Consider the following 13,672-nt stretch of genomic DNA (forward strand, 5'->3'; position numbering starts at 1 on the left):
CCCCGCGCGGGTCCCCGATCCCCTCTCCCGTCTGCATCCCTCTCTGTGCCCGAGCTCCCCCCGCTCCCTCCCTCCTCGCTGGATCTCCCGCAGGACGTGAGCGGAAAGTGAATGGGCAGCCCCAACCACAAAGACAAATTACCATGAGAAACATAAATCGGGAAATCGCCGCTCGCGTCCCGGCTTCCAGCTGCCGCACCCCTCTCCACCCTCCCAGCCGGGAGTGCAGGGCCCTGAGCCACTGCCCCTGGGGCCTGACGGGCAGAGTTCGTGCTCCGCAGGGCAAGAGTGTCCTGGAAGGGGGTCTGGGAAGAATCCGGGCGGCGGCTCCGCAGGCGGCGGCGGTGGAGCGGGGACGTCCCTGAGCGGGAGATTTCACACTCCGGGCGGCCACGCGTTCCCACGCGCCTCGCCGCCCGCACTCTCCCTCCGCGCTGTTTACTAGCCGGCCCTACCTAAGCCTCCATCTCCGCACGTCTGTCCCTCTGTTCCTCTGTCTCTCAGCCTCACTCGTCCGTCTCCTTCTCCAGGTCTGGGTCCCGGGTCCCCATCGCCGCTGCAGCCCGGATGCGCCAACCACAGCCCGGGCAGGGCCCAGTGCAACCGGGACCCAGAGCTGGCGGGCGGCGGGAACGCGGCAGCGCAGAGGGCTTTTAAGCCGAGGTGGCAACGGGTGGCGCGGAAGCCGGGGGAACCCCTGTCCTCCCGCCCGCAGCCTCACCTACCTGGCTTCAACTTGCCAGAGCCCAGACCCCTACCTCCCTACCCCGATACCCACCCGAGTTGCTGAAGTTTGCAAGTTGCAGCCCCAACCCGCGCAGGGGAAGCGCCTGGGGCTCCCGGGACTCACCTCCCAGCGACGGGTGCAGGTGCCCGGTTCCCCGCGGCTCCCGACTCCCGGGCGGCGCGGAGCGGCGGGGGCGAACCAGGAGAGCTGGCGGCCCGTCTGGGAATAGGGCGGCCGCGCAGGAAAGGCCTCCAGCTCTCAGCGCTCTAGTGCAGTCCCGACCCCGGCCCGCGCCAGCTGCGGTCGGGCTCCCAGCAGCCGCTGAACGCGCTGCCGACCCGCCCGGCTCGGCGGAGCTGGGCTCTGGCACCAACCCCCGCGCTCCAACTAGCTCCCGACCGGGCGCACGGAGAGAGCAGGGAGGAGGAGACCGCGGGAGCAGAAGGAGGGAGGGGGAGGTGGGGGAGGAGTTGCGAGCGAAAGGAGAGAAGGAGCGGAGCGGGAGCGAAAGTGAGGAGGGGGCTGGAGCGGACCTGCCGCGGCGGGCGCTGCACCCGCCAGGCTCCAGGCGCGCGGAGGAGCGCGAGGGGGCGCCCTGCGGCGCGGCCGCTCGGCCGACTCCCGCCCGGGGCCTGCCAGAGTGTGGTTACCAGCCGGGTGGGCCGAAGCCCCTTCCCCGGCGGGCATTCCAGCGGCAAGTCCTAGGCCCCCGAGCATTTGCCGCCGTTTGCCACATCCCGCCTTGCAGTGCTCGGTCACCCCATCTCGAATGTTACATTTTCGCGAGCCATCGGCGGGACCTGCCCAATCCAACACTCCGGGCCTGAGGAAGCTCCCCCAAATCCCACTCCGGACTCCCACATTCCCCAGCCCCATCAGTTCGGAACGATCTTCCTGCCTGTGGATTTGAAGGGAAAGGGACCTCGTGTAAAACGGGGGAGAGCCATTATAACCTGCAGTGGCAGGGAGGGAGGCTAGGCTGCTGGGCTGGGCTGGAAAGCCAGAACTGGCCGGATTAGGGTTAACCTTGCAAACTGTACGATATTGAGCGAACCTCTCCAAGCCTCAGTTTCCTCAGCTGTAAACTGGGGTTAATAATACGCACCCTATAGAATTGTGAAGAACGAGTAGGGGATACGGGGAGTAAAATAACATCAGGAACAGTGGGAGGGCAGCCAAGAGATGAGCGATCCGCGGAGGTGCTGGAGCGTTCTCGGCTGAGGACGGAAGGTTTAGCGCAATCACAACAAGCGAGGCCGAATTGTTTACAAGTTTCAGTGATCTAGTGTTTCTGATGGCTAGAAGGCGGGAGAGAAAGACGCAGGGGGCAAGCTTCAAATCCTAGCTGCCCGGGCTGCAAGAGGGATGGGAAGGGAGCCCTCTGCTGAACAAAAAATATATTTGAAAATTTTAAAAAAAGGTGACCTAAGAACGAGTGAGAAAGACAAAGGATCTGAAAAACTAAAACCAGGAAAGTGTGATTCTAAGAGATAACCAAAGAGAACTATGGAATAAAAATAGATAAGTTGGAGGAAGGAAAATATCAAAAGACTTTCTAGAGTATGCCAGAAATCGGATAATTAGAACAAAGTCTTAGTGAAGCATTTTACATAATAAAATTCTGGGTAAAGGGAACCCCGATAAAGCAGAAGAATGGAGACACTAAGAGCCCCAGAGAAGTAGCTCCTCCCTGCCATCCTCCTACCCGTGGACCATGGCAAGAAGCAGTTTGACAGGATAATGAGAAAGAAAGGGTGGTTCTGAATCCAAGAAGGGAGTTTATGAGACATTGTAGAAAGAGAAACAGTGCAAGACCTCAAAGATAGACTTTCTAGGGCAACAGAAATGCTGAAACTCATAATGTGCAGAATGGAGAGAAACTTACAAAGGGAAAACACGTTCTGGACACAAAGGCAGAGAGGCAGAGAAGAAAAGGAAGGAAATGGGCATGTGAAGGCACTTCAGTCTGGTAGCCCATTCATTTAATATTGGGGTAAAAACCAAGTTGGAAGAGGCAGCACAGGATATTGAGTCCAAATCTATCATGAGCCCTGGACCATTCTTCCAGAGTCCCAGGCTGAGATGGGGATAGGTCTCCTGATCCCCACTGTGGAACCTTCCCACTGCTATAAGCATGCCCCCCCTCATTCCCTACAGAGCTGTGGGGAATGTTTTTGTCATCACAAAAAATAGAAGTACGTGCAATATAGACATACCTTTTAATTCACACAGAAACCTTGAAGCTATTTCATACTGCAGGACCAGGGAATGAACAGGAGAGCTTCCAATCTGTCTGGTTGGGAGAACAGACAAAATGCCTTCTGAGTGGCTCTGTCAGCCACAGCGCTCTCTTGAAAGATAACCAAAATATTCTCCACCCTTCACACATTCTCTCACCTGCTCTCCTGTTTGCTACCGTGTTTTGATTGTGTTCTTTCTTTTCTTCCCACTGTCATGTCAAGGCCCTTCCTGGCTCTCCCTCTCCACGTTATAAAGTGGAGAGGGGGTTGAGGACTGGCACAGGAAGAGAAGAGAGGAGACCCCAGGCTGGGGACACAGGGAAGGAAATTTTCCTTTTCAGGGGAAGCAGGAACCAAGACAAGGAGGCACCCAAAGAGACAGAGCAAGTAGCAGGGCAGCTAGCAATACTGGACTAATTAATCCTAATTGCATCCTAAAGTATTGTATTGATTAACAGTGATTACTCAAGAGCTCTCAATACAAGAGAGCTTCAGAAGCCCAACCCTCCGGAAGGGACAGTTTCTTTACTGGCCTGGCTTACCACCTGCTCTTTGGCAAACCCAACCTGGTTAGAATCTGAATCACTTACTTGGAGCAAAACCTGGAGTGTTGATCCCATCACCGCAGTGTCACAACCAGCTTCTGCCACCTTCCTTAGACCTTTGCAATAACCTATAAGGTAATTGTTTCTGTTAGGAGCAATTCTCCTCCTACTGAGAAACATTGTTAATTAAGCAGAATGGAAATATAGTAATTAGCAGTGTTAAGCAAACAAGCTAAAGAGCGGTGAATATGGGCGGTGAGAAGGAGTTTTTAGGATTCACTCTTGACCTAGAAATTCCAAACCTATATTGAACTAAGGTTCCAAGAGGTTAAGAAATAGGTCCAAATTATCATGCTCAAGGGTGGAACAGCAGAAGAATGGAGACACTAAGAGCCCCAGAGAAGCACCTCCTCCCTGCCATCCTCCTACCCCTGGACCATGGCAAGAAGCAGTTTGACAGGATAAGCTGGGAGCACAACACTGTCTCCTTCCTCCTACCTAAGGGCATTTTCGGGGAGATAAAGCTAAAAAAAGAATGCAGGCTCTCCCAAGAGGCCATCTCTGTGTGTGTGTGTGTGTGTGTGTACACATGCTTGTGCATAGCCCAGGCACAAACACAAACCTTGTCTTGCAGCAAAAGGCAAACAGCCAGTCATATACTAATAGGAGACAGAGAATGGAAAATAAAAAGTAAGCAAGTATAATGTCCAAATCATTTTCTGGTCCCAGAATTGTCTGCTCATTGTGCCTGGGGATGGCAAAGAAAAAAGAAAATACCCACCCCAGAAGTCATTGTCAATTTGTGAACCAAAGGCATGCTCAGGTCAGAGGAACTGAAGTGTCACAGAATGACTGCTTTGCCATTGTCCTGAACTAATGTGAAAGAAGAGATCTTCCTTCCTTCCTTCCCAAACATTTAAGTGTCACTCAGTATGTGAGGCAGAGAGGTCATAGGAAGAGCTTCACAGGCAGGCAGGGGAGGCAGATGTAGCCATAGCAAATGCAAGGACTGCCACAGGATGGGAGCTCTGCAGGCACATGGAGAGTCAGTTACCAGCTCTTCCAAACAGGACAAAGACGTCTTCATTGGAAAGGGCCATTCTAGCTAGGAGTGGAAGATAAGGCAGGAATTTGCCAGACAGAGAAGCAGGAGGAGGCAGAGTATTCCAGGCAGAGGAAGTAGCATGTATAAAAGCACAAGGCGATATAATTAGATTTCTGTTTGAAGAATTACTTGGCCCTGGTTATCCGAGAGAGCTGAAGCAGTAAATGTGAGCAGGTGTTTCACGTGGTGGAAAGAGCACCGCACCAGCAGTTAGGGCTCCCCAGTCCTAGGATGAGCTGGGCCACTGATGAACTGAGTGTCCTTGGACAAGCCTTTTAATCTCTCCAACCTCAGCTCCTCCTGGATAAAATGAAAGGGGTTGATCCACTGGTTTGTAAGCTTCTCCTTGCACATGTATTCTATGATTCTGACTCTACCTGAAGATACTTCTTTAAATCCTGCTCTACATTATGCTGTTTACCATATTTGCACACTTGGTCCTTTCCTTGTGTGTAGCACTTTACAGTTTACAAAAGTATTTGCCGTGTTCTATCCCCTTTGACCTTCAGAGCCATGTGAGGGAGACAGCCACACTGAAGACCTAGATGAGCTTGTCCAGTCACTGGCCGTAAACCTCTCTGTGCTCATGATGTCCAAGTTTGTATCTGCAGCTCTGACCCCTCGCTCTCTCTTAAAATCTGGATGTATAGAACCAACTACCTGCCCCTCCTCTGCATGACCTTCTAAGAGACATCTCTAACTTAACACACCCAATACTTAACTTCTGATTTGCTTTTCCAAACCAGCTCCTCCCTCAGTCTTCCCCATCCTGGTAAATAAAAACTCCATTCTTCCAATTCCTCAAGGTCAAAATCTTGAAGTCATTTCATACCCCACATCTAGACCATCCATAAATCCTATCGTCTCTATCTTTGGAATATTTTCAGAATCTTACCATTTCACCCCACCTCTTCCACTTGCACCCTAGTTCAAACCACTCTCTTCTCTCCCCTGGATGTTTGCTGTGCTATTCCTATTCTCCACACGGAAGCTGTCCTAAGTCAGATCCTATCACTCCTCTGCTCAGACACCTTCTATGGCTCTCCAACTCTCTAGAGAAAAAGCCTTAGCAGCCCCACAAGGCCTGTCTGACATTATCTGCTAGCGCTCTCCCTATCCTCACTTCTCTCAGGCTACCCCAGCCTCTCTGCTGTTCTTCACACACCCAAGGCTCTCACCTGAAGGCCTTTGTACTTGACGCTCTCTCTGCCTGGAAACCTCTTTTGCCAAATGTCCACAAAGGTCATTTCCTCACTTCCTTTGATCTCTGCTCAAATATCAGTTCATCAGGGATGCATTACCATCTTTTCAAAAATGACAAATACTTGTCATTATCACCACCTGACATTGTACATATTTATTGTCTGTCTCCCCTGACCAGAATCTAAATTACATGAGAGTAGAGGCCTTGCCTGTTTTGTTCAGCACTATAGCCCCAGCTTACAGAACAGGGCTTGGTTTTTGTTTGTTTGTTTTTAAAGGCACAGAATAATGATTCAATAAATGAATGATTATTATCCTCATTTTACAGATAGGAATCAGGGATGCAATTGGTAATTTTCAGAGCTAGACTTGAACTGAGATTTTTCCATATAAATTTTTTTCTCCAGTTGCTTAATTATTAGTTAATATTTATATTTGCAATTAAAAACTCTTTAATAGAAAATGTATATTATAGTAAAACAGATGATAATTGTTTTTCAACTCACTTAACCACCTGCAGCATTCCAAGTCACAACAGAGGGGAGAGTTAGCTCTGAAACCCACAAAAAGTGTTCATCAATCCCACAGGCACACATTTTTTCTGGAACCATTTTTGTTCCCTGTGTTACATTTCTAGTTTTTCTTCATACAGTCCTAAGTCAAGGGTGTGGTGAGAGAGAGGAAAGGCAGGCTTTGTAGCTGGGCCTCGGGCTGACACCCAGGGGTAATCGCATCTCTCTTCCTGGGTACTCACAAGTACCTCTCTGCCTCCCTCTTTCCTGCTGAGCTGGCACAGACTGTCAGATTTGGGCTGAGGATAAATCAAGAGGAAGTGAGGTGTGGGGTGTGAAGATCAGAGGCATGGCTGGTTTAGGGATGACACCAGGATTCCTGGCAGATGAGCAGGTTAAAGGGTCAAGTCAAGGGCTGAACTCCAGGCAAGGAGGACAGCGGCAACTCTTAGGATGTTTAGACCCAAGGAAGAACACAAGGTGTGGTCACCCTTCTGGAACGCATTTGAACACTAGAGATCTGTGTCTGTGATTATCTCCCAGGACCAGCGTGAAGTCACAGAGGTCCTGGACAAGATCAAAACCGGATGGGATGGGCGTTGGCCAAGGTCACCTAAAGCAGTGTTCCCAGAAGGAGATCTGCATCCCATTAAAAAAAGGATCCCGGCTGGGCGTGGTGGCTCACTCCTGTAATCCCAGCACTTTGGGAGGCCAAGGCGGGCGGATCACCTGAGGTTGGGAGTTTGAGATCAGCCTGACTAACATGGAGAAACCCCGTCTCTACTAAAAGTACAAAAAATTAGCCAGACGTGGTGGCACATACCTGTAATCCCAGCTACTCAGGAGGCTGAGGCAGGAGAATCGCTTCAACCGGGGAGGTGGAGGTTGCAGTGATCTGAGACTGTGCCATTGCACTCCAGCCTGGGCAACAAGAGTGAAACCTGGTCAAGAAAGAAAGAGAGGAAGGAAGGAAGGAAGGAAGGAAAGGAAGGAAAAAAAGGAAGGAAGGAAGGAGGAAGGAAGGGAGGAAAAGAAGGAGAAGGAAAGACCCGGAAAAGGAAAAGAAGTCATCATACGAAGATAAAGCAAATAAAGTCCAGAAATTCCATCCTTACCTCCCTCAAATAACGCCCTAAAGAAAGAGAAAGAAAGATAAGAAAAGAAGAAAAGAAAGAAGGAAAGAAGGAAAGAAGGAAAGAAAGAAATAAAAGGATCTCAGGTTGTAACCAAGAAGGGGCATGGACCTGGCCTCGTGCTTAGAGGACCCAAGCAGGACCAGATCCCTGGGTACGGCATAGAGAGGGAGAACCTCCTGCCTGGATGGGGGTAGAAAACCACTGGAGTGGTTGAGAGGTCCAGAAAGGCTTCTTGCCCCCACCAAAATGTCTCTCCTCTGGTATTCCATGGACTAAAATCCTCATAGCAGTGAAACAGTAGGTTGGCCTAATGCCTTATCTAAACAAGGCAACCCATGCATTAACAGCACCTTAGCAGGAGTGGGAGATAAACAGTCATTTCCTCTGAATGATCTTTTGAGCACACCACTGTACCAGGTCCATACAAAGCACCTAGAACCCTAGCCCCTGGAGAGAAGGCATTCAAGACATTATTACTGATAGAAGGCATGGAGGGATGCAGTAGGAGATGATGTGTGACTATGGGAGGGCCAGAAAGGCCTTGAATGCCACGGAAGGGGGCAGGAATTTTTCCTATAGTCCAGGCAAGGGAAATAATCCAAAGTTTGGGACAGAAGCCTGATGCAGTGAGAACGGTAGCAGTGGCTGAACTTGAGTGAGGGAGACCAGTTTGAGACTGTTATGACAGCCCCAGCACCTGAGTAGGATCTTGATTGGGGCAGATATGCCAAAAACAATGAAAACCATTATCCAGCCTTATTGCATGAGGTAGTACCCTAAGGGGTCAGAAAGCAGAAGAGGAAACTGAGATGGGGAAGAATAAAAAAGAATAAGAGAAACAATATGAGTGCTCAGTAGAGAAAGGGGGAGTGTGAGCCAAGTGAGGTAAGTGAAGGCCTGATGAAGACAACTTTGCCTGAACCCCATCCATTTGGCTTAGTGCTGGCTCTGCTCCCATCTGGGAAATGAGGGTGATAGAACGTGTCCTTAACACATCCTGGCAATGCTGCAGGTAGCTTGGATCTGAGATGTTAGCCAAGAAGCCCTGATTTGAGTGGGAGGCAGCAGGCTTCCTCACTTCAATTAAATAAGAATTTTCACACCCCTGTTATTTGCTCAGTTCTGTTCTGAGGCTAGAGAGGACACACACAGAGGATAAGCAGTGCTTAAGGGATGATCATCTTACTGGGAACGTGAGGTGCAAGCAAGAAGTAAATAGCAGGTAAATGCCAGATTGACTGCTGCAGGCAATAAACACTGGAGAAGTTCAGGGGAAAGGGATTCGCTGAGGCTTAGTGTCCAGGAAGGCTTCTCAAAGGAAGTGGGAGTTGCCTTGGGTCACAAAGAAAATGTAGGCGTGGACAGGTGCAGGCGAGGAAACATGCATTTAGTGGAGTTCTTTAAGAAAGTAAAAGAGGATTAGGTATAATATGGAAACACCTATAACCCACTTAGACTTTTGAAGAGCTTTTGACAAAGTTCTCTAAGAAAGGCTCTTTTAAAAGGTTAAGTCACCATGAAGCTTGAGGGGGAGGAAAGAACAATATCTCTTTTATCAAGAGAATGGCTTAGAAACAGAAAATAGATGGTAGGAACTAATTTAGGCTTCAGCCAGGCACAGTGTCTCCTGCCTGTAATCCCAGTACTTTGGGAGGCTGAGACAGGAGGATTGCTTGAGCTCAGGAGGTCAAAACCAGCCTGAGCAACATAGCGAGACCCCGTCACTCTAAAAGAATTTTTTTTTAATTAGCCAGGCATTGTGGCACACACCTGTAGTCCTAGCTACTCGGGAGGCTGAGCAGGAGGATCCCTTGGGCCCAGGAGGTCAAGAGAGCAGTGAGCTAAGATCCAGCCACTTTGCTCCAGCCTGGATGACAGAGCAAGACCCTGTCTCAAAAAAAAAAAAGAAAAAAGAAAAAAAATTTAGGCTTCTTTAGATGGTCCATTGTTAAAATATTATCTTCAAGAATCTATGCAATAAGTGGATAAACATACAATGAAATATTCAGCCTTCAAAATGAATGAAATTTAACACATGTTACAACATGGATGAAACTTGAAGACATGCTAAGTAAAAAAGTCACACACAAAAGGATAAATACTGTATGATTTCACCTTTATGATGTATTTAGAGTAGTCAACTCACAGAAACAGAAGGTAGAATGGATGTTGCCAGTGACTTGAGAAAGGGGTAAAATGGGGAGTTAGGTTTTAATGGGTGCAGTTTCACTTTGGAATGATGAAAAAGTTGTGGAGATAGATGGTGGTGACGGTGGCCAAATGTGAATGTGCTTAATGCCACTGAACTGTGCACTTCAAGAGCACTGAGACAGCACATTTTATGTTAGTGTATTTCACCACAATTTAAAAAGAAAAAAACACATATGTAGAATGACCCTGTTTATGTATTAAAAAGTAAATATTTTTAAAATAACAGTTAACATGATACATTTTATGTTATTTATATTTTACCACAACAACAGAAAAAAAAAAAGAGTCTGTGCCAAGACTGGTATAATTTAACATCTTTATACATGTTCTGGAGGGGAAGGTCACATGACAAATCTTTCCCTTGCAGATGGCTCCAACTATAATCCTCCAGGTACAGTAGCAAGAAACTGACAGGCTTTGACAGGAGGAGGCACCAGAGCATTGGTCTTTGACCCGAATGGACATTGGAATCATCTCCGGGAGCTTTTGAAGATCTCTCCAGAGAATTTGTTTTAACTGTCCTTGGTGGGGCCCCAGGAATTAGTGTTTTTTTTTTTTCAAAGCTCCTAGATGATTCCAATCCACAGCCAGGGTCAAATGGTTAGAACATCAAGGCTGAAAACCCCAGACTCCTTGAGTTTGAGTCTAGGCTGTGTCATTTGCCAGCTGTATGATGATCAAGTTACTTAATCTGTCTGTTTCTCAATATCCTTGTCTTCAACATTGTGTAATAATAGTCCTTACCTCATAGGGTTGCAGAGAGAATTAAAAGAGATACTGCAAGGCGAACATTTAATACAGTGCCTGGAGCATTGTAAAAGCTCACTAAATGTTGGTTATTGTTACCCACCAAGTTTGTATAATTTGGCAAGAAAAGGGGCAGATAAATTTAATGTGGTATGTGCAGACACGTTTAAAAATAAAATCCGAACTCTGTGACTAACATCTCTGTCAAAAGTCAGGAGAGGGCCTTTGGAAGAATTTTCCCTTCCAATACATGAGTTGAAAGTCCTGCTTTGCTCCAAAAGCCAAGAAAATACATCAGGCATCAGCAAGGGGAGGAGGTGGCTGAAAATAACTGAGCCCCCACCCCCGCATTTCTTTAAACATGATACATCCACCTCTCACTGATTTGTGCTGGGTTCTAGTACCTGAACCTCTGATGTTCAGATACTGGAGAAGGAACGGAAAAGAATAACTGAAGGCTGCCGAGGGAAGACAGGCCAGAAAGGGTTAGAACCCTCCAGACTGGAAAAGGACACGAAGGCAATCAGTAAACTCATCAACAACCAGAAGGTGAACAAGGACTTATTCAACCCAAATACTCGCTGGAGGGGAAGATGAGAGAGGAATAGTTAGAGCAAATAAAAGGAATGGGTAATAAACTTGTGGAACACTTTACTCCAAGATGTAGTACATGAGGGAAATATAAATGAATTCACAAAAGGTCTGGACAAAGCAATGTCAGAGATGTAAATGGATGCCCAGGGAAGCTGACATACGCCCATCTTGAAAGTCCGCATCAGGGAAGGTGGTGGGCATGTCCCTCCCGACAATGGAGGGACCGTGTCTGACCAGCATGTGTATTCTGATGTGTTTAGTGTCCCTAGGGAGGAATTTGCCAGAGTCAGGAATGGAAATGAGTGTGCTGTATTCAAGGGACAGTGAGAAAACTGGCTTGGCTAAAGCAAAAGGGCCAAGGACATGAGGGGATCAGTCAGGATACGTAAGACTGGATCAGATTATCGGCGGTACCCAGAACCAGTGAAATCAGCCCAAGAATCACAGAATATTGTAGCTCCTCTAGTCCAACAACTCCCTTCAAAAGATGAAAAAGTAGAGCTCAAGGGGATACACTCACTTGTCCAACATCTTACAATGTGTTAACAGCAGAGCAGAGATGGGAACCCTGAAGCTCTTCTATAATACCATATGGTGGACTGGGTCTGGGGAGGACTTTGGAGAAAGACTGTTACCAAATCAATGACCTTCAGAGAGCATTATCTCCTCTGAGCCCCAGTGTGAAATAACTTAACCCACTCCAGGCCACATTAGCCTGGGGGCACAAGTAGAGACTTGGCACAAGTCCCAAAACTGTTTCTCCAGCTCCACCCTCTTACCTTGGGAATCGAAGCTCTCCCCAGATTTTTCCCGATAAGTCCTTGTAAGCCCCAGCACATGCCTCAGTCAAGTCCAGGGCCCGAGTCCTGTCAACTGCCTTTGCTCTGTCCCTCCTTGCGTTGGTTGTTTGGGTCAATGCCCCTAGACTCTACTGATGTCTCATTTTAAGTCCCCTTCTGGTGTCCAAGAACATCTCCAAGTTAAGTTTCCTGATGTTTGTGAAGAGGGATTGTTTTGCAGGATGTAGAACACATTGGCCTCGACTTTTCTCTCACTCTCCTTTGAAAATGGAACTGAAGCAAATTTTGGTGTTTCTTGTCTCTGCACTGCAGCTATTGTGCCTTAGGACTGTCTGGGTCAGAGGACAAGCCGAGTGATATACTCACCCCTGCTGCACTCCGAACTCTTCCTCTCCTCCAAAATTGGCTCACTGCCCTTGAATTGCTCACCACTGTATCCCTAGCACAGTGCTGGGTACATTGTAGATGCTCAATAAATATTTGTTGAATGAATTAACAAATTCTTCTCTTCCAGGTGGATTCTCTCTTCAAGCTCAGAAAATTAATTTTTTTCACGGGAAACTCAAACCAATCTCTGCATATTTGTCCACCCATTTCCCCCTGCAGTCTTACGGACAGGCTTGTTTGAACCATGGGGTAAATATGGCTTTGACTCCAGCTAGGAATTTGGGACGCATGCAGTAAGATAATGCAGACAAATGTGTCCAGCATAAAACCTGGGATATCACAGATAACCCAACACCATTATTCTTTTTCTTTCTTTTGCCTAACTAGGATTACTGACTCAGAAGGGGGAAAAACATCAAAGGCTTCACACAAAGAAATCTATTCAAAATGAAAGCAATTTGGAGACAGGAAAATTATGGTGTATCCACATCTGGCATAATGTGGGTAGTTCTAGGCATTTAACCTCAAAAAGGCTACACTGGTGTTATTTATTACAATTTTAATTTAGACCTCATCTATTTCCAAAAAGGGTTCAAGGCAAGTAAAAAGATTAAAAAAATAAACAAACACTTACATAGAAGAAAAGAAGGACATGAAAAATAAACATATCAACCAGTTGGTTGGGTTCATGCAATTCAAGAGTGGAAAGAGTGAAAAGTGGAGCTGGATGGAAGCTGAGATTGTCCATGAGTGCAGAGCAACAGGTCCCAGGTGCAGGGGACCGATGGCTGAGAGGGCAGAGATGGCTGGCAGTGGATGAACATTCACAAGTCAGCACATTTGGGATGGAGACCAAAAGAGTACATCTGTGGAAGTTCCTCAGGGAGAGGAAAGTTCCCAGTGCTTCTTTGATCAATCTGAGAAGAAGAAAGTAGAAACCTGGTTAAAAGGCAAGAAAAGAGGCATGTTGGTAGATTTCAACTTGAAAATGAAAAAAATAGCACTGCTTTGGAGGAGGCAATGTGTACTGATGCAACAGAATGATATTTGAGATGATAACCACTGTGTTCTTTTCTTCTCTTTTCCTCTTCTCCATCTCATTCTGGTCATAAGGCAAGAGGACAGAAAGCCCTTATCCCCTGGGCTTTCTAGGCCTTGAGAGTGACATGAGAGGGTGAGTCAGGTTCTTATGAGTGAGTCAAGGAAGTTAACTGAGAGAGAGAGCCTTAGGAGGGGATCTCAGTTGTGATGAGGGGTCACGCATCAGAGGGATGTGGTGTGGACTGTCCCCGTAGCAAATCTGACTGGGATGTGATTACAACTCAGGGATCCCCAGCACCAGGACAGTGCAGTCTCCATTTGGGCAGGACTATTTATTACCCCAGCCAAGCCCAACAATGAGGCCTGTAGAAGCTGCAGACAGACACCACCATCCACCTCAGAAGCACACTGCTACTGGGGGACC

General features: G+C 47.7%; 1 protein-coding gene across 4 annotated transcripts in view; it reads right to left on the minus strand.

The window, feature by feature from the left end:
• Nucleotides 1–1,266, minus strand: part of SEMA5B (semaphorin 5B) — a 119,754-nt gene extending 118,488 nt beyond the window's left edge. For all 4 annotated transcript variants that reach the window (XM_030942075.1, XM_010370781.2, XM_030942088.1 and 1 more), the window contains exon 1: nucleotides 851–1,266. The gene's annotated coding sequence lies outside the window, so the exon portion shown is untranslated. The remainder of the gene's footprint in view (nucleotides 1–850) is intronic.
• Nucleotides 1,267–13,672: the final 12,406 nt, after the last annotated feature.

The sequence above is a fragment of the Rhinopithecus roxellana genome, chromosome 1, assembly GCF_007565055.1.
Source record: "Rhinopithecus roxellana isolate Shanxi Qingling chromosome 1, ASM756505v1, whole genome shotgun sequence".
In the NCBI taxonomy this organism is placed as follows: Eukaryota; Metazoa; Chordata; class Mammalia; order Primates; family Cercopithecidae; genus Rhinopithecus; species Rhinopithecus roxellana.